Source organism: Lissotriton helveticus, chromosome 7 (assembly GCF_964261635.1).
Source record: "Lissotriton helveticus chromosome 7, aLisHel1.1, whole genome shotgun sequence".
Taxonomy (NCBI): domain Eukaryota; kingdom Metazoa; phylum Chordata; class Amphibia; order Caudata; family Salamandridae; genus Lissotriton; species Lissotriton helveticus.
In genome coordinates, this window is record NC_136068.1 from 1,638,352,647 (window position 1) to 1,638,374,820 (window position 22,174).

Here is a 22,174-nt window from a genome sequence, read left to right on the forward strand (position 1 = left end):
CGGGTCCAACCGGGGGCGGGGGGGGAAGGAAATCAGGAGGGGGGAAGACAAGAGGGGGGGGAGAAGGAGCGGACGGCCTTCCGTCCAGTGCACCCGGCCTCCTCACCGTCCAACTCCAAGCGCGGGGTCCTTGATCAGTGTGGCGCTGTCGCTAATGCCCCCTCACACCTCAAACAGCGCCGGGTCCTCCGATAATAATGCGGGTCCTAATCCCCGGCCAGTCCCGTGCGGTCGGTGACTCGAGGCCTCCCCCGGCCGCTCGGGGCAGATTGTCTAGCACCGCCTCTCACCCCCGCTACCACAGCCGATTCAGGTGTCCCGGGCCGCCACTACTCACGGCAACAGGTTCCAGACGATCCAGATACCATCCAATGCCCTCAAGGCCCAAGACCGGGCTCCTCCGGTCCTCCTCGCCCGTGGGGAGCACCGCGGTCTGCGGTTTCTACTGATGGCACACAGAGGCTCCCGGGGGGTAAATGCGACTGGATCTGCACCACGGCAGTTAGTGAGGACCCTCCAGATGTTGCAAAACAGGAAATTGCCCCTGGGCAGCACCTGAGCTCGAGCTTCAGCCGACCGCCATCGTGGCTGGCTAGCCACGCCCCCAAGCTGGCAGCTTAAGTGGCTTTACTTGAATAAATCAAGACACAAGAAAATACCTATATATGCCCCACAAGGACTTGTGTGCATCTTGCGCAGCCTCCAGGGGCCGCATTACATAGAGTGCCCTGGGTGTGCAACGGCAATGTGCGCCCGCTTTGTGCTCCCCAGGGCACTTTGGTATTACCGAAGGGGCCACAGAAGCTTGTGCAGCCCCTCCTGTAATACAGATAATTCTGGTGCAAATCTAGTACCAGTGCTATCATTAGAGGGGGAGGCGCCCTCATTTGCTTGGGGGTATGGCCCCATGCAAATGAGGGATTCACTTTGCCTATTTGACGCACCATATTATGGATGCGGGCACAGAGGCAAACATGCCTTTACGAGGCACACTGAAAGTGTGTCACAAAAAAGCGGCACACTGTGAGTGCGCCTCCTAAAGGCAGCCCTTTGGGGGGGTGAACAAAGGTCCCCCAGACATCCCCTTGCAGGCGGGTGCAGCCACTCACTGCACGCGCCTGCACAGGGATCTCTCTCCCCTCTTTGAAGTGCAGGCCGGTGCCGCTGGGACAGTAAAACATGGGGCAGCTTTGAAACAGCTGCTCCATATTTCACTTGAATGCGCTGACCTGGTGGTAATGAAAAAAAGTTTATTTAGACAATTGTCCATAAAACATTCCAAACATTACACATTAATTAAAACCTTTAAATGAACCTCCCTCCTCACCACCCCATACCCATTACATATCATTTTTTTAAATTCTGTTTAACAGATAGTAGGAACCGAGCAATCCCAACTGCCACGTCTAAGAATCGCATCTCAGACAGTAACTTTACCGCCTTGTTCCTATGAAGAGCATCATATTTATAAAACAAAGGTCTTAAAAACGTAATCCGATTTGCAAGATAAAAAACACAGTCCATAAGAATATGCGTAATAGTGCATTTGGCTTTCAAAGGGCAGGGACAAAGACCACTATTATTTTGCACCCCAATCTTATATGGGTGGGATGAATAGATTGGATTACATCCCACCCGAACCCTTAAGATTTCTTTTCTCAAACCTGGATCTGGTAACTGTGATAAGTAAGGGAAAATACAATCTTGACCAAGTGAAGGTAACGAGAAGTTAATAGATGGTTTCTTCTCTAAATATAATAAATCACATTTTTGCGACACCATAGCAGCAGATTCTCTCAATACTGGTTTGCAGGTGAAAGTGAGCCAGGTTGTGACTGTACCACTATTTAAATGGAGATTCTTCATTACAGTCATTCTGGTTCTAACGGCCTTTGCCCTCGTCCTTTCGCTGCTTTGGCTCTCTTCCCAGCACAATCTGGATACTTTGGCCACCTCATCATTCTCCAGCAGGGTGTTGAAGTATCTTAGAGCCCGAGTGGCGGCCTCCATGTTCCAAGATACCAGACTGAACTCTCTCCTTATAGCCTGGACCATGGTACCTTGTGGGAGTGATAGAAGTCTTTTAAGCACTACCCCTTCCAATCTGTCCCATTCATAGGTTGGGTTGAGAGAAAATATCTCTCCTCCATACAGGCCTATTGGTGGAATCTTCCCTTCATATGCCTTTAATAGTGGGATATGCAATAAGCCCCCAAATCTACCATTAAATCCAGATAAACAGCTTGCCTGCAAAAGGGCCTTCTGCCTAGTGGCATCCCAATGCGCGCCCCAATTTAGATTTTTCCTAAAAGTTAAACCCAGGTATTTATACTGTTCCACTTGTTCCACCACCTGAGAATCAAGATACCAGGAAAAACTCTGCACTTTTTTCCCAAAAATCATAATTTTCGTCTTTTCCAGATTAATACAAAGCTTGTTCTGCTTACTATAAGAGGCCAATGCGTTAAGTTTCCTCTGCAGACCAATTGGAGTGTAGTCCATTAATACCAAATTGTCTGCATAGAGCAGACAAGCAATATGCTGTCCCTAATTTTAGGCGAAAAAGACTTTGATTGGGAAATGGCTGTTGGGAGATCGGCCAAAAATAATCTAAAAAGTAGGGGTGCTAAAATGCACCCCTGACGCAGGCCATTGTCGATAGAGATTCTTTGGAACAACCGTCCTGTATTGTCTAACTCCACCTGAGCCCAATTGCCAGAGTGCAGGGATTGAAGAGCCCCCAGAAGGTGTAGTGGTAAGTTCCAAGCGGCAAGTTTTCCCCATAGAATATCCCTGTCAACAGAATCAAAGGCTGTCCGGAAATCTACAAAAGAACTACACAGCCTTTGATTTTCCTCCACTGCCTTTCGAGTAGTAGCTCACAAAGCAAAGCAGTGGTCTATGGTTGAATGACCCTCTCGAAAGCCCCCCTGTTCTAAAGGGATTCTCTTAGTTTCAGTGGCCCATTCTTCAATTTTGGCTAGAATGATCTTGGAGAATATCTTTAATGAGGTATCCAAGAGGCTTATAAGCCTATAATGCATTGGGTCTGTACCGCTCCCTTTTTTTAGAATCGGTTTCACATTAGACCCCTTCCAAGTAAAGGGGTAGAGGCCAGACCCCGCCGCCCAACTGAACAAGGTAGAATAAATTGTAGCCCACCAAACACTATTTGTTTTAATTATCACCGCCGGCACATTGTCAGGGCCGGCGGCACGAGAGAGTCTTATTCTCTCAATAACTGCCTTAACCTCCTTCACTGAGAACCTGGTGGTAATGCATTTGTGGTACTATGGCGCACTCTCCAGTTTGCGCACGGCGTACCGATTTAAAGGTACACTGTGGTGCAAACAGGGAAAGTGCGCCATATATGTAATACAACCCTAGGGCTTAACTAGTTGGTACACAGACACACAAACAGGCACTCATTCACACACATGCACTCACACACAAAAATGCCCATACATGCGCTCACCATGCACTAACTCACTCATACAGAGAATGGATACACACAGGATACTACATCTCCATAACCGCACATAGACACACACAGACCTGTGAATAGGCTCACAAGTGGAAATGATACTGCACACAATAGCACAAGAAAACATACAATCACACCACACAAACACCCTCATCAAACACACAGCCCAATACAATAAGTCAAGAATGTTTCACAATCACCCTAGCTAGGAGTACAAGAAAGCTGTAATGGAAGCTCCAGTTTCGATCAATACAAGTATGTGGCATACTCCGTAATATGCAGATACGCAAATCACTTTAATGAACTGCAAAGTCCAAGAACAGCCAGCATCTTCCAGCCTACCTGGGCTTTACTTCACAGCTGCATGCTTAGGCCAGGTCTTGTCAGACCTTGTTCAAGCAGGAGTTAAATGTTGTAGAGAAGGGTCTTGACTCATAAGGCTGGCCAATGCTTTGAGGTTGAACACCACACTGCTGTAGAACACAATATCGACCAAACCAAAAATTGCATACGGATCCTGAAGAGGCTCAACCTACCGCTGGCTTTTCAGCTGATGTTATGCCAGTTTCTGCTACAGATGACATGGGGATGGTTGAGAACTCCATATCATGTCACTGACCTGACCCTCCTTGTTTGAACGTGTAAGTATAAGACAGTACACTCATAAGGAGGAGCCCGGGTAAGGCATTTGCAAGCCCCCTACAACAAACAGAATGCAATAAACACGACTCAAAAACTGTAACATACCTGCATATAAAGATAGAATACTTGTCCATCTGAGTAAATAATTAAGCAGATGCTAGAATAATGTCTAAATATAGACAAGCTAAAAACCAGCCATCTTGATGCACAAAATCTCACAATTCCTATTTAATCAATCCGTCCAATCTCCATCCCTATAAGCTAAAACTCTTGAATCTCTAAAGTGGAAAAGTAAAACATATTTGCTATTGTAACTGTTGTGTTATGTAATATTGTTACTTTGTTGTGTTCCCTCCTTCACATCATCCAAACAATGACTTGTGTAATGTACTAAACTGTATAATAGTTCCAATTTACAACATTCTTTTGTATTTGTCCTGTTTCAAGCTTGTGGGTGCCATCTCCTGGTCTCAAGGGCAAAACTGCTTTACTCATGCTCCCAAAAAGTTCCTTAGCAATACACCAGTTACATTTCTGCCTCTAAAGGCTTAAAGCTTCTTAAGACGATTTTGGCCGTACCTTAGATACACACATTGATGTGCAGGTAAGCCTAATAAGGGCAAAGCTCTCAAAAATACACTGGCAGTGCTACTGTAGCTTTGAATGATGCTGTATTGTAGAATACCCTTCTTTCAGCCGGTCTATAGCAGGACACTTCAGTGGTAGAATGGTCCTGAAGGTGTAGCTCTTTAAGAGAGCCTGTTGCCAAATAGCAGGCTGCTGGAACCTTCCTCTTTAGCAGTGCCTCAAGCTTTGTAGAGGACCTCGGCATCTCTCACTGTGCAGGCACCACCACCAATCTCATGCAAAGACTCCAGATGATACAGCACGCAGTGGCCAGACTGATCCTCAAACTGCCCAAGACGACACACATCACTCCTCACCTGAAGGACTTCCACTGGCTCCCTGTCCAGAAGATGCCATTTCAAGCTTCAGACTCATGCTTACAAAGCCCTCCACAACACAGGACCAACCTACATCAACCACCACTTGCATGTCCACCGACCAGCCAGGAATATCCACTCTACACACCTCGCCCTCACACAGATGCTACGAATCTGCTACTGCCGCTCAAGGGGCACTCCTTCTCCTACCTAGCCGTAAAGCCTGGAAAGCCCTTCCCCTTCACCTCTGCACTGCACTATTGCTGACACACTTCAGGAAGGTTGCCCATGGCACAGGTTATCAGACCCAGATGGTGGGGAGAATTGGCTGGCAGTGACTATAGACAACATGGAGAGTTCCCAAATAGATCAGTTCCTCCAGACGCCCAACATGTCATTGCCATTGTACCAGTTCTCCTTGGTCTGCCAATAATTCTCCCAATTCCACTGTAGGCCAGTTTGACTCTAGTGTTGACAGCCTATAACATTAACAGAAAGCCATGTGTAGTAATTTCACCAGTTCCTTGACCAAAAACATAAAGAACTCTGGGGCATATTATCAAGTAAGGGCGTTACATTATCGCCACTTTTATCGGCAGGAAACTGCCGATAAAGCGGCGATAATGGGGTTGATAATATGCTCTATGAATTCCAATCGAAGCCAATGTTAGATGTCTTCACATCTAACATGGGCTTCGATTGGAATTCATAGAGCATATTATCAAGCCCATTATCACCGCTTTATCGGCAGTTTCCTGCCGATAAAAGCGGCGATAATGTAACGCCCTTACTTGATAATATGCCCCAGAGTTCTTTATGTTTTTGGTCAAGGAACTGGTGAAATTACTACACATGGCTTTCTGTTAATGTTATAGGCTGTCAACACTAGGGGGGTAATGTAACTCCCTTTCTTGATAATATGCCCTCTATGCCTGATTTTTTAAAAATGTGTAAACTTCTTCCCTGGGAAATGACTCCTAGAATAAGTGCAACAACATCCAATGCAAGTCTTGAAAACCTATCCATCAAAACCTTTATGATATTAATATATACCAGAGGACAATCCAGGGCTAACTGTATACTGACCTTGGCAGGTGCTCGGACAGCATCTCTGGACAATACAATGAAACAGCAGATCTTGGAGTAGCGAGTGTATCACAAGGACTGTGCATCAATCTCAGAGCAAGAGCCATATGAGGAACATAGACTTTACCACCAATTCTGAGCAAGGATTACATCAGAAGTAGGAACTAAGCATAAATTTCGCAGGCAGAGGAGATATCGGAATCAGTGTTTAGCCATTGATCTCAGAACAATAATGAAATCAGAAGTAGGGTTTGAGCATCAATTTTTGTGTAAAGAGGTGATCAGAATCCAAACATTACTCTTCTAACAAGAAAGCAGGTATCAGACATCTATTCAGGACAATATCAGAAGCTGGGACGGGGTACCAATCTGAGAGTAGGGATAGTATCAAAAACGAGAATTGAGCATCCATCTCCCTGCAAGGACAATCACAGAAGCTGGAATTGGGCACCAACCCCACAGCAAGGACTATATCAGACGCCAGAACAGCATCAACCTCTGTGGGAGGATAATATCAGAAGTAGAGATTGGGCATTGACGCCTGAACGTGGACAACTTCAGAGGCAGGACTGGGAATCAATCCTTCTGCTGAGACAATATCAAAAGCAAGAAGGGAGCATGTGCAAGGAATGATACCAGAAGCATTGACTGGGCATACATTTCTGATCAAGGACAAAATATTAAGCATTATTTGATATGAAAGGGCAAAATCAGAAACAAGAAATGAGCGGCAATGCCTGTAAATGGACAATATCAGAAGCATGGATTGGGTTTGAACTGCCAAGAACAGACAACGGTTGGACAAAACATCAGTCTCAAGAAATGACATGTGCAAGCAACAATTGAGCATCAGTACCTCTTCAGGGATTATATCAGAAGTATGGAATGAATACTGAGCACAGACAATATCCGAAGAATAAATTGGTTATCAATTTTCAAAAGCAGAGAATAACGGAAGCAGAACTGAGCATCAATCTCGAATAGGGACAACATTGGTGGCCCTGGCTGGGCAGCACCCACAGCTGTGTTGCACTTGCTTGAGGCAGGATGCATCACATTCACAGCGGTGTTGTAAGTGTGCCACCTAAATTGCACGAAACCCAGAGGAAGGGCAAGAGAAGAGGGGGTGAAGGGTCATTATTTTTCTTTTCTGTGTCTCTAATCACTTTAACGTGCTGATGCTGGAATTGTTCTGGTAAATAGATCCTTTTAGTAACCTGGGGCCCGATGTAGGTGGCCCATTACCGGTCGGTAAACCCGAAATTCGGTAAATTTCAGGCTTACCGACTGGTATTGAGCCATTTCTGATGTAGGGGATGATTCAGTAAATTTACCGATTCGGTATTTACCGAATCATTATTTACCGATTCGGTATTTACCGAATCGGTAAATGGCATGTAGGAAGCACTTTTAAGAGTGCTTATGTGCTGTAAGGATTCGTTATTTACTACCAACTATTAGTTGGTGGTAAATACCGAATACCTTTGAAAATGCAAATCTGTGCATTTTCAACAGTGCCATGTGGCAGACATACATGCCCTTAGGGCATGTATGTCTGCCACATGTGCACACAAGCACTATTCAGGGGTGCAACAGGGTGTCAATGTGACACCCTGCCACCCTTGAGTGTTTTCCTATTTTACCGAATCGGTATTTACCGATTCGGTAATTCACATTCATTCCTATGGGCCTACCGATTCGGTAATACTTACCGAATTTTTATCTGCATAGCATTTACCGATTCTAAAATACCGAATCGGTAAAATTCGGTATTTTAGAATCGGTAAACTTTCATTACCTACATCTAGCCCCTGGTATTCTAAGAAGTGTTAATGTTATCCCATTAGCAGGAGATGCTGCCATTTTCATCTGAAAGACTATCTAGCCACGGTCCCTCAGGGGAACCTACCGGATATAGTGGAAATAGGCAGGGAGAATTACCTACAACAGTCTAGTCAAGATAGGTCTGTTGGTCACACTAATACCAATGATGAACATCCACATTCATACCAGGAAACCATTAATGCTCAGTCCAGTGAAAGTGGTAGAATAGGTAAACGAGCTAGCACAAACCACAGGATACAACCCCAAATATCACCCCAAGTAATCAACTTATCTAGTGACAGTGAAGAGGGATCCACCAGGACACTAGAACCTCAACAACTAACAAATACCCAATCATTAAAAGACATGTCACCCAACGAGGAGCACCAACAAGGGTGTCAAGAAGCCAGCAAGGCTAAAAGTAGAGACTTCAACACAAAACGCTCAATTGTCACCTCAGCCTCCGACTCTCCTCTTGAGAATTGCTCTCTTCCCACCCCTAACGCTATTCTTGACCCTAAAAGTGGATCAATTAGATGGAAGGGAAGATCGCCAGTTGATCTTGATAGCGGAAGAGACTCACAGGGTTACACCACAGGGAGTTGCGGACCTGACTCCAAGCTTTCAAATACACTCACAGAGACGGCAGAGATAGTCAAAACTCGCCATCTGACAGGAACACCCACACAACAACCCACTTGCACGCGTCACAGATTGGAAGCGGGAAAAACTAGACCCGGACACATTGGGGATTCTATAATCTTCAGTTCGCAAACTAACAAAACTTACAAAGCTATGCTATCCGCTATTAAAGACATGAAAAATCTGCTGTGCCTATCAGAAAAATGGCTTGCGAAAATGGAGGTCCTTCAGGTTACCTCGGGGGAAACACTAGCTAAGCACAGGTCCACCCCCATGTCGACATCTAACAGAACGTACCGTACTCGTTCTCAACTCAACTACCTGACAAATAGCGAACTGTTATCCATTCTTGCATCATATGAATCCACTCCCACGGCTCTCAATAAGACAGGAGAAAATAACATCCAAACTATCGATACTATCATAAGGAATGGGGACCGAACTTCTCAATCCAAAAATAGAGGGCTTAACACCAACATCGTTAAGAATGTGACATTAATGCCTGAGGAAGCGGGCTCGGCTAGGGTAAATGATCATGAACACATACGGTGTATATTACTCAACTGTCGTTCAACAAATAAGCACGCGGCTGACATAGCAGACACCATACTCAACCAGGAAATAGATGTTATCATCTTAACCGAAACATGGCTGTCGGATTCGTCCGCGCCATGTCTAGACCTGTTAGTCCCACCGAACTACCAGATTTTGAGACAGGACAGAAATGGAGGAAGGGGTGGAGGTATCGCCTGCATTCACAGATCAAACATTTCCATCACAAAAATTCACGCTGAACCATTAGAGTCTTGTGAATATATGGGCATGTCACTTAGATCAGATGATAACCAAAACTGTAAACTTCATGCTCTTTACCACCCACCAGGTACAAAGACCAAATTCATAGAAGAGTTAATAGATATGATTACCACTAACTCCAACCCACAATCGAACGATATCTTCTTAGGAGACTTTAATATCCACTGGGAAGATCAGGTAGATAGTCAAACTAACATCCTTAAAACCTACTTGGTAGAGCAATCGTTAGTCCAAGGATGTAATCTCCCCACCCACTCTAAAGGATCCACCCTAGACTGGATCCTAGCTAAAGAGAAAGCGATAGAGAACATTGTAATCACACCATGCGACTTGTCCGATCACCATATAATTACATTCGAAATTCCCATCAAGAAAACCAAATCGTCCTCACAAGCTGCTAAACCAAAAAAATGGATGAGGGACACTCGAGGAACTAATATGGAAAAAATAGCCGCACGCTGTTCATTAGATTTACAAGTACCCATAAGCATGGTTGACGTCAATGACCTCACTTTGCACTATAACAAGACAATGTCAAGTATTCTCGAGGACATAGCCCCTCTAAAACTGAAAAGGGTCACTGACAAAATCAAAAACCCATGGTTCAACGATGCACTTAATGTAGAAAGAAGATCTTTGAGACAATCAGAACGAAAATGGCGACAACATCCTTCCGCACTCCACTTAACCCTACTAAGACAATCGAGGAAGGCATACAATAAAAGTATTATTGAATCAAAAAAAGTATTTTTCAGGAAAGAACTGTACAATGCAGTAAATAGACCCAGGAAACTTTTTGACCTTCTTAAAGTACAATCTAATAAATCTGCTAAAGTAGCACCAGCCATCAACAGTAATTGCCTAAATAGTGAAGATTTCTCGACCTTCTTTACAGATAAAGCTGACTCTTTGGAGAGGGAATTAAAAAAAGCAGCCGAAGACATTGAAAGTACGAGGGACTCGGAGGACGTAGAACTGGTTCAACAAGAAGTAAAGAAACCTAAAAACAATGCCAGATGGTCAGATTTTAAAGTGGTAAATGAACTAGACATTTCAAAGATCATGTCCACCACTAAACCCAACAACCACTATAATGATCCCTTACCAGCAAAATGCTGGTCCTCAATAAACCATCTGTTAATCCCACTTTGGACAAAGATCATAAATGCCTCACTTTCACAAGGACAAATCCCAGCCTGTCTTAAAACAGGACAAGTCATCCCTTTGCTAAAAAAACCTTCAGAGAACCCCTCTGTTCCAAACAATTTCAGACCTGTAACTAACATTCCCATGTTAGCCAAGGTCCTGGAAAAATGGGTCCAACAACAATTGAGTCTACACATTTCTGAGTTCAACCTGCTAAATGTCTGCCAATCGGGCTTCCGTCCAAACCATAGCACAGAAACTGCAATTTTACACATCGTAGATGACGCACTGCTGGCTCTTGACCAAAATGAAACCTGCCTACTAATCTTGCTGGACCTGTCATCCGCGTTTGACACGGTGAACCATGAAAAAATCATAGATCGGATGAAAAACAGAATGGGCCTAGAGGGCACAGTCCTTAACTGGTTCAGCTCCTTTCTTAAGAACAGATCACAAAAATTCATGGTCGACCAAACCCTTTCTGGCCCAACAAATAATACAATAGGAGTTCCACAGGGATCAACGCTCTCACCAGCACTTTTCAACCTATACGTTGAACCACTCACAGAAATTTTACAAAAAGCAAACATAGCTTTCCACATGTATGCGGATGACACTCAGTTATACATCAAGGTCGCATCTATAGAAGGAATTAAGACCATGAACCATGCTCTATCAAGAACCCTCCAATGGCTAACCAAGAATCACCTGAAACTAAACCCACAGAAAACCGAATTCCTACTGATTACACCACATAAAAGAAAACTAAATTCAACAGAATGGACCAACCTTATCACTGCTCTAAACTGTACTCCAAAGATCGTAGATTCCACCAAATCACTGGGAATTACCCTAGATAAAAACCTGAATATGTTAGCACATATTAATACAATGGCAAAAAATGCCAGGTTCCACTTGAGCTATTTGCGAAAACTTAAACCTTTCCTGAACAAAACAGATCTTAAAACAGCAGTTCAAGCGCTGGTCATATCAAGGATCGAATATGGGTGTACTACCCTGGCTGGGCTCCCTAAGATCTCAACTGCCCCATTGAAAGCTTGTCTTAATGCAGCCACTAGACTGATAGCGGGATCCAAAAAATTCGACCACATCTCCCCTTACCTGAAAATGCTAAACTGGCTAACTGTTGATGCGAGAATTCAATTCAAATTGGCATGCATCACTCATAATGCAATACACCACAAAACTCCAGGTTACCTGGCCCAGAAACGTACGCGTCCGGAGGTAACCGACCTTCTAGGAGCAAATCAGACTTTCTTTTGAAACCGGCTCGCTTCCGCAAGAAAAAGACTTATGACCGAGCATTCTCAGGAGCAGCACCGAGAATTTGGAATGCACTCCCACCAAACATCAGAAGAATTACATCCACTGCAACCTTCAAAAAGGAAGCAAAATCGTACTATATGAGCAAATTTCTTACATAAAGACTATATTGGAGGCCTGCTATCTATAAACTGCCCAATTTTTATTACTGAATGTATATATGTCCATATGCGAAATTGAAGCGTAAAACTTTATGACAGATGAAACACTATTTTAAAGAGCCCCGCTACACCACACTGGGTCATGCTATATGATGATCCGATACTTTAACCGTGCCACGTCAACTGTATTATTGTATGTATATATGTCTATATGCTAATCTGAAGTGTGAAACATTAATGACTGATGAAGCCCTACTGTAAAGCGCTCTAATACCCTACACTGGGTCTTGTTCGCGCTATAGAAAACTCTAAAAATAAATAAAATAAAATAAAATATCTCAGTGCTTTCACCACTGGGCTCTTTAAACCGTGATTGCCTACAAGAGTGAAATTCAGCAAGCCAGGAACTACATATTATGTGGTATTTCACAACTCTGCACTTTGGCACTACAACATAGGATTATATTATCTATTTTTTCACCAACAGGATGTTGCATTTTGGGGCTTGTAGTTTTGGTTTCAGCAGTTTTGTTGTGTGGTCAAAATCCAAGCAATGCATAGTGCAGTTGGCTAAAATGCCAAAATTGGCTGGAGGTGTTATGTATGATGTGGAGCCACTTGTCAACTGTCTTTTTTTTTATTTTAAAAAGTCATCTACTCCATATCAGAAAAACGCTTGTTCACATGTAAAACCAAAAGTAAACTTTGCAAACATATTTTGTAAGGGTTCACTCTTTTACCCACATCATGCATTAAAACAAGTGAACAGCTGAGCTCTCGCAACCACAAACAGAGTTCCACAATTCAGTAAAATGTTAAGTAGAGAAAACACAAAATAACATAGAAGCAGATCCTTTGGTGTGAGTCTTGTCCCAGCAGGGTGGAGTTTATTGGGTCCAGACTTGAGGAATAACAGTAAGCCGACACGTGTTTCGTCGTGTGCCGTAGAGTCAACACGACTCTTCAGGGCTTAGACTCCAACCCAAAAGTTGGGTCGAGTGAGGTCTGGGCCTTATAGCGGTATTCCACGTAGGTGGACTAAAAAGATGCTATATAACACAGGGGTTACTGTGCATCTATTATCTCTGGTTGCAAAGGGATGAAATGTCCTGTGGACCTGTATATGAAATCACGTATCGTTGGACTAGTAGCTTCTATTCCTGAGATGTGTCTGAGACTTCCTGGTTAAGAGTCTCTGAATCACGTTGTGTGAAAAGTGTATACCGGGAGGGGATCCATAAAGTTGAAGACCAAGGTAAACGGGTATGTTTCCTGGTTCGCGGTAAGCTAATATTCGGTATCCCTCCTCCGTAGGTTCCCGGTGGCCGTCTGTCATGAACGGATCCGACATTTCATCCCTTTGCAACCAGAGATAATAGATGCACAGTAACCCCTGTGTTATATAGCATCTTTTTAGTCCACCTACGTGGAATACCGCTATAAGGCCCAGACCTCACTCGACCCAACTTTTGGGTTGGAGTCTAAGCCCTGAAGAGTCGTGTTGACTCTACGGCACACGACGAAACACGTGTCGGCTTACTGTTATTCCTCAAGTCTGGACCCAATAAACTCCACCCTGCTGGGACAAGACTCACACCAAAGGATCTGCTTCTATGTTATTTTGTGTTTTCTCTACTTAACATTTTACTGAATTGTGGAACTCTGTTTGTGGTTGCGAGAGCTCAGCTGTTCAATTGTGTTTGGTCTTTGACTTTTTTAGACGGTTAGGGGCAATTTTCCGTCTGCTCTTCACGCACCACCCAATCACCATTTGTGTTCTCTCAAACGTGAACGTTAAACCTGAGGCAGTGCGCCCTTATTATCTGAACTCCAAAATTCCCTCTGATAGTATGCATTAAAACAAGCATTGCCAATGTGGATCTTATTTCTTGTGTGGAGGGAAATGTTTTATATTGAGCTTCACGATGAAGAGTGACGTGGACAGCTGCACCTCAACGTGCCCTAACACAAATACGTTAAGCACAGGTGGCAGCAGTTCAAAGAACATCACACAATTCTCCCACACATACAGGACAGGTACAACACAGTTAGCTAACACACTAAAAAGTAAGTGAGAGGCGTTAAAGGACTGTTGTATAATGTTTGTAAACAGACATAAACATACAGGGAGTACTAAACTCCTGCAAGAAATAGCAAAACTCCTTAAGGATTTACCATACATTCATGTACTCATATATGGGAAACCCTTGTCTATCTCATGTGCTATGCTTACTCAGTGGGTCCATGTCCTGAACTGGGACTCATTCAGGAGTACTACATGTACACCGGTTGAACAGTCTCCTAGTTCTTGGGTTCTCTAGTTTGGGTGAGGTTTTGTCACTTATGTTAACATTTATTTTCTCACAAATAAAAGGAGAGTCACCCTTATTTGCCAAAAGGGACAGGGTTATTTGCAACAACAAAAAAATCAACCCTCTTCTGCACTTCACTCACGAACTAAAGCATTTTTTAGCAGATCAAAACATTCCCACATAAATATTCATCATGGAAATTACACAGCTTTATAAAATCATTCTCTATCTCACTATAGTTCAAGAAAATATTATTATATGGTTAAAAAGTACACGGCTTACGTACGTTGAAACATATTCAATAATTAAAACCATCTGTTGCCTTCATATAGTATTAAAATACATAAATCATTTTCTATTCACAATACTATGATTGTTAAAAATCTGTCTACACTAAGTTTCGTTGGCAGTAGATATGGTCCACACCATCTTCATCAGGACACTTTTCTAAACAAAGACTTGTCACCAGTTCTCACAGATCCAGCCACGTCATCGTGTATTTGAGAGGTTATCGCTCTAGTATGAATATCAGACTAGTGAACACACTTGTAGCCACTTGATTCACTTAAAATTACTTCTGGAGCTGAATCATTCCAATCACACTCCTACCGCATTTGGGGTCCTTACAGTGAGACTTCGTTGTTATAAGTGGAAGGGATACCGGTCTCGGTTCCTTAAAACTTATTTTATTAAAGTTGAAAGTGGAGGACTCTGTTCCTTTTTTAGCGATAGTGGATCTGAACATGAAGCTGCCATTTCAAATAAAGCATCCTTTGGCCACTCGGAGTGAAATTGGATGACTCAGTTGCTGTTTTTAAATACACCGCATGAAGTACTATATGGGGAGCTATATAAGGACCCTGTTAGAAATTGGGTTTCTAGTTGGCAGAGGTATGCACCCTGTCCAATTAGGGACCAAAATCCTAGTCAGGGTAAGTCAGATACACATGGAGACTTAAGGGAACAGCTTTTTGGTTAGCCTGAACATCCCACCCTTCTGCAAATGTTGATGACTGCCTCTTTAATAATAGTTGAGGTACTAACTTTTCCATAAAAAGGGTATTTTGTATTGTTTCACTTTACCACCTGAGATTATATCACTGCTGTGAGTGGCCTTTATTAAAATTAGTGAAACCGAACCTTTCCGCATCGACAATTTTATTAATAACTCGAGGCAAATCAGTTATTTGTTTCCTCCCATATAATCCTTTTATTTTTATAGATGCAACCTTATAGCCTATTAAACCATACGCTCCACCTCGTGACCTTTGCTGCAAGCCTTACACTGGCTGCCCATCAAAAAAAGAGCAGTCTTTAAACTTCTCACACTGGTGTTTAAGGCAAGTCGAGGCCTGGGGCCAGCATACTTAAGGAAGAAGATGAGGCCTTATGTCCCCGGTCGCCTCCTGAGGTCAAGCAATCAAAACCTTGTAGTGCCATGTAAGATCAATAAATCCAGACTGGGAGGACGTGCGTTTTCCTATGTTGCCCCCTTTCACTGGAACAGGTTACCGGAAGAGATCCGCCACTATACCTCTCTGGGACACTTCAAGAAAAGCCTAAAGACTTGGTTGTTTTAGGGGTTTGTATCGGTTGTGGTTCCTGCTAGTGTCATGCCAAGGCGCCGAGAGATACCCCTTGGGATGATTTGTTGCGCCATATAAATGTTAAATAAATAAATAAAATACACAAGAGAGTTGTTGTACAGTGTGCATCCTGAACTATTTTAAGGTGCTCTCAAATGGGGTGATCAAGGAAAAGGAAGAACAGAGGAGAAAAGTAAATGAAACCAGGCTTCCTGATTAGACACTGAGCAATTCGAGTCCTGGATAGATATTGCATTCTTTCCCGTTTTTGCCCTACTGAAAATATTACTTGAGACCCAAAAGGTAAGTCGATTGTCTTATGCCTCTTATACAAGGCCCTTACTGTTGTCATAGATGAAGCAACATTAACATTAAGAGAGGTTTTTGTACAGTGCACATCCTGTACTAAATTATGTCAAGTTACTCTCAAATGTATTATCACTTATAAAGTAGCATAGTGTAGAAAATGAATTGCCATGGATCACACAGCTTGGTCAGGCTGGGAAGTTGTGATTGAAGCCAGAGTCTCTGGAAGACCCTACAACTAGCTTTGGCCTGGATCCAATAAAAGCTTCTGACTGACCTGGGCATGTTTTCCAAGACCATTCAAATTATCCTTTGTAATTTTATGAGCTGCGAAACAGCAGTGAAAGCTCCCCTCTTTGTAGAACAGCGACTGCTTGGGGAGAAATAGTGCAGGTGTCTCAACTTCTGTGAACAGGTACAGCTAGGGTAGCATCAGCACAAGCATGTGCAAATCAGCAACAGCAGTGCAAGCTTTAGTTCCTCACAGAATAGGGACATAGCAAAGCAAGCTTCCCTCTCCCACAGAAGGCAATATGTGCAATCTTCCATTTCTTCAGAACACATCAAGCATTGCAGAGTTGGACAAGCATCCATCACTCACAGAACATGAACTGCTAAGGCATGAGTGACATGTGATAGGCGCTAAACTCACTGAGACGAATTTATATGTAGACGAGTGCGTGAATATGCAATGTCTGACACCATTCTCACTGAGGTGATATTGCCTGTCAGCACCCTGAAAAGCCTGCTGCTGTCAGCCTGAGGCATGTTTTTGCAGATTGTTTGTTTTTTCATGTATTGTGAAATTGTAGTGTGCTAGTAGTTCATTGCATTTTGGTACGGCCTCTTCACAGGCATACAGGTGTCAACCTTTTCGAAAAGGGTTTGAATGAGACTGCATCAGGCTGTGTGCAGTCCCAGCTTTGGGGCTGCACCTGTTAAAAAGAGATTGTGCATCCATTTCTGAGCATGGCCCATCTCCAATCCGAAGCTTCCACTGGACATGAATTTGGGATAAGGCATCTATTTAAGAAACAGGGGATGCGCGTCGGTTTAACAGTAAGGGCATAAAAGAAGCAGGGATTATGCACTGAATGCTGAGAAAGGGCAGGATCGGAAGCAGGATCGAGCACCGATTTTGCGAGTACAGATGAGATCAGAATCCCAACAAGCATTGCTATGCGTACCTGGCGCAATCCAACAAGGACTGAGCCATCATCTCATTCAGGGCTGCAGTCAAAGCCATCAGAACACAGAAAAATGAAATATGAAATATACACGTCATTACCCTGGGGCATTTACCCTGGCGGGTTGTCCAGCTGGCAACTGTCAATGGATTTTTTCTGGAGCGACTTGATCACTGGACTACATATAAGCAGCAGAACCAACAAGCAAAATGCTTCTCCTTATATACAAAAACATATACAAATAATCGGCAAATGAAAGACCAACTCAAAGGTATCAATGCTACTAAAATCAGTTTCAGACCACAACTCGGCTTTCTCTGGGTTTTATGCATGCTGTTATTAAAAAGGGCACTCACCACGGAAAAGCTTCTTGTCGCAGTTTCCCTCAGCTGTCAGATGAAATGTCCCTGTAAATTCTTGTTTCTTCCTAGCAGCCTCAGTGCCAGGAGGCGCCACCCTCTGTTTGGAAAACAGCAGAGGAGTTGTGGGGGCTAGTCTGTGACTCAACCTCCCCTGTCACCCACAATCAGAGTATTGTCCACATCACATGTACAATTGTGACACTGCGATGGGACAAAACAAGCCAGCGCCCTCTTATCAAGCACCGAGCAGGAGGAGTGGCTTAGGGGATGCAATAGGCTGGGTAAACATGAAATGTACAGATTAAAACAAAAAAGAACATTGCTGAAGGGAAAACAATGATAGTATGCTGCAATAGCAAAGCTCACAAAACATTTCATACTTTCATTGTGTGTGTTTGCAGCTGCTAAGAAGTACACCAGTTCACTTTTCAAACGTACAGGCGAATTGTAGTTTCAAGCTCTTGCATAGAAAATTGGATGCATTTCTAACAAGCTTCACTTAGCATGTGACTGACTCTTGCCCAGCCCTGCTGGCCTTTAGTTTATCCAGGGTTCTCCCAAAGCTACTATAGACCAGTTCACCGGTATTCAGCAACTTGGAGTCTCTCAGAAAACGCACATCTTCCACCCTGGCAGCTCACCACTTTAAACCGATCATTATTGGACCTCAGTAGCCAAAGTAGCCATATTGGATTGGGGACAATTTTCTGTGTTAGTCTTGACCATAATACAAACATACAAACTTCTCTTACAAACAACCCTCCGCTTGAAGAAGTTCCTACTTGTTAATATATGTTAATTTCACCTGTGAGCATCAGCTGTTATGGGGAAACGTGAAAACATTTACATACGGGGTCGCATCATGGCTGCATATAACAATAGTCTTACCTCCACAGAGCCACAACTTTACCAGGTTTCGTTTCCCCAAACAGACCGATAGCCCATTTATTCATGACATACTGTTCCCTCACGTCCCTTAAGAGTTAATCTTTTTATATGAGGGGAAAACTGTTAATTCCCCCCTCAACCCCACACATTATGATCCCTCACCTGCGCTTCGGCCCTCAATTGCATTGGTGGGCAATATACTTGCATTAATTCCCTTAAACTAACTCCTCCTTAGCATAAACTGCACCAACACCCTGAAATCACACCCTTACCTTTCTACAATATTCAGCTCTATGAACAGCAACACATCATCAGGGTAAAGACACACGACCAACACAATCAGGATTTACACCGACCTGTCTCTCCGAAGATTACTGTCTCCGTGAGAATCTTGTACACAATCCTACGTTTGCTCCCCTTTGCCACACTAGCTCGCCCTATTTAATCTAGAGTCTGTACAGACATTCCAACAAGGCATGCATCCCAACTGTTCCATCAGCCAGTTGGACTTCAAGGTGACTGCTTTAATATATAGGTCAAGTAAGTATATTTTTTAATTAGTAAAGGTTTTTGCATCTGGATTCCTGTCTCTCAGCCACCCATCTTCCTAAACTGTTGTGTTACCCCCTCTGTCCAAAAGCCCTTTAAAGCGGCCACCAGACTGAGTTGGGTGCTTTGCAAAAACAGCAAATGAAAACAAATGTAACAAGCATTTGCAATGCAATAGGTATCGCAATTGCGAGATTTGGAGCTATTGTCATTTAATGCCAATGCCTTTTATTTCTGTGTTTTGAAGCAACGAATACAAGGCATTGTCATTTACAATACTAATAAGTCAAAGTATCTAAAATGTGAGACCTATTGCATTGCTCTTTTAAAGTGCTCTTTTTTTTTTTTTAAATAATGGGAGATGTACAAAAAGTGACGCATAGAAAAAGCAACCAAAACAATCAGAGCAATGAGGTGGCAGTGGTGTTCTCGCAATGATGGCTTTGATAATAATTTAACTGTCCATCAATGTCAGCTACTTACAAAAAACAAAATACATTGGCTAAGACTAGCTTACGCTACCAACCTTATAGTCAGTACAAATATAAGAAACATTTAGCAATGCAGGCACATACACAGGCACCTAAACGTGCACAAAGAGTTACTGTGTGTGCTTCTTAAAGCTTATAATTACACAGCCAAACATAAAAGTTGGTGACAACAGGGCTATTTCAAATTACTTGTGGTGTTAGCAACAACTAGTGCAATCAGTACAAGCAGAGGTAATGAACACACAAGTTAGGGTCCAATCCTTGAGCTTGTTTGTTTCAACTTTATTTCGGCTGTCTAGCCATAAAAGCAAAAGAAAATAAAAACATTTTACAAGCAGATATCCACAATGTCTTTTACAAGCAAATACCCACGTGAACAGGCTATAATAAGAAGGAAGGGGACAGTGTACAAATTATCCATATTTACAATTACCGCACTAAAATCAGCAATCTCATTATATAAATAAAATAAAAATATTAATTTAAAAGCCAGAATATAAAACATTTAAATGCATTACTTAAAAGCATACCATATACAATGTGCTAATGGAGGAGACTAGAGCAAAATAAATGCACTATAGCTTGAGGCCGAGCTTCTTCCTGATCAGATATACATTAAACAAGAACCTACTTATACAGAATACTACCAGTTGTGAGGTGTTGGATTTAATTATGCGTTCAGCTTCTTTGTACGACCTAACGCCCACATTTTTGCATAGGGATCTGATCCATCGAGCCCTAGGAGACTTGTAAGCCGGGCAAAAGAAAAGTAAATGTGCATCATACTCTTTCGCCTTTTGCGGACAGAGGATACAAAGGTCAGTCTCCTTATTACACCCCCACCTACAAGTATTAGCATTCGGCTGCAGGACCCCGTATCTAAATTGCAGATATAGAGATTTTGCCAGTGGTGGTCCAATCTCGTTCATAAAAGGTTCAAAGGAAACATTATCTTTTACAGTCAAGAACTTCTGAGTCAAAGTACCAATTGATGAACTATACAATCTTTCGCTATTAATGAAAGACCAGAAGGTTGTATTTAGAAGCTTTTTACAGAGGGGTGTCATACTCAAAGGATCTTCCCAAAAGTGAGAAAGCCCTAGCCTAATGCACCAGAATGAAATATGTTTTAACCATTCTATATTCTTGTACTCATCAATCTGGATGATTTCCATTAAGCCGCTTCTATAATTGCACAACTCCGGTGTGGTCCATATCCTTACCCAATAAAGTAGTGGCCTTAGAGTAGCTTGATAATCTGTGCGTTTAATATCAATATCCAAAAACACTGGAACTAGGGGGGTTCTAGTCGGTATTTTAAGTAGCCTGCGTATAAAGTTGTTTTCATCTCGTTCAAAATTCCTCTTACAGGAAGGCCCCCAAACCTCAGCACCATAAAGTGCCGCTGATTGGGCCTTGGCCTTGAACACCTCCAAGGCTGGTGTAATAGCCTTGGAAAGGCTCCCACCATGTACTTTTAAGATAAGCATCGAGTTTTGTTTAAAGGATAATCTACTTTTTCCAATGCCCCTTCTATGATAGGTTACTGTCCAACATAATACCTAAATAGTTGAAACTCCCCACATCTTCTAGTTTTTGGTTATTTAGGGCCAAATTCTTCTTGAATGATTTTTGGGGGTTTATGGCCAGTTATTTAGTTTTGGATGAGTTGATTTCCAGTCCCTTCCCCACACAATAACTATAAAATGAGTTCACCAAGTTTTGCAATCCCTTCGGAGTTTGTGTAATGAGGATTGTGTCATCGGCAAATAATAATGCCGTAATCGCTTCATTTCCCAATTTCGGGGAGTCGTGGCTACAATCCCCCAAATATGTAGGTATATCATTAACATATAGCGAGAAGAGCGTAGGCGCCAGAACGCAGCCTTGACGCATGCCCCGTCTCACGGGTATGGCCTTTGTAACTTCACCTCCCTTCCCCATCTCACTTTGGCGTAGTTCCCTGTATGAAGTCTAATCAGTTTTACAAGAAGTTCGCCGGGGAACCCCATTTTTCTCAATGTGTCCCACAAGAGAGTGCGGGGGACAAGGTCGAAGGCGGCCCTCAGATCAACCACAGGAGTCCTTGGGGTAGTGGACAGGCGAGATGTGTTAGGTGAAACCACTATTGGGCTGGGGGGAGGTGTGCGGGTTATAACCAAGAGAGGTGATGGTGAAACAGTGGGCTGACCACTAGGGATGGCATCATTCATATCCATAGTGGATATATTCACCTCGTGACCATTATCAAGACCTAGTGCGGTACCCTGCTTGTTGATAACGGCTACAGGATATAAGTTTACTGCAGGGGATTTAGCATTGCTAATTTTACCCAAGGAAGACCTCTTCTGCGCCTCCGCTATACCTACCGATAATTTTTTCTCAGTCAGGGCTATCTCTCGTTGCAAAACTGAATCAGCTCTAATCAGGAAAGCATCCATTGTGGCCACGACTCCCTCCCCCA

General features: G+C 43.0%; 1 protein-coding gene across 2 annotated transcripts in view; it reads right to left on the reverse strand.

Annotated features, from left to right (window-relative positions):
- Window positions 1–17,968, reverse strand: part of MAG (myelin associated glycoprotein) — a 404,692-nt gene extending 386,724 nt beyond the window's left edge. For both annotated transcript variants that reach the window (XM_078655319.1, XM_078655321.1), the window contains exon 1: window positions 17,777–17,968. The gene's annotated coding sequence lies outside the window, so the exon portion shown is untranslated. The remainder of the gene's footprint in view (window positions 1–17,776) is intronic.
- Window positions 17,969–22,174: the final 4,206 nt, after the last annotated feature.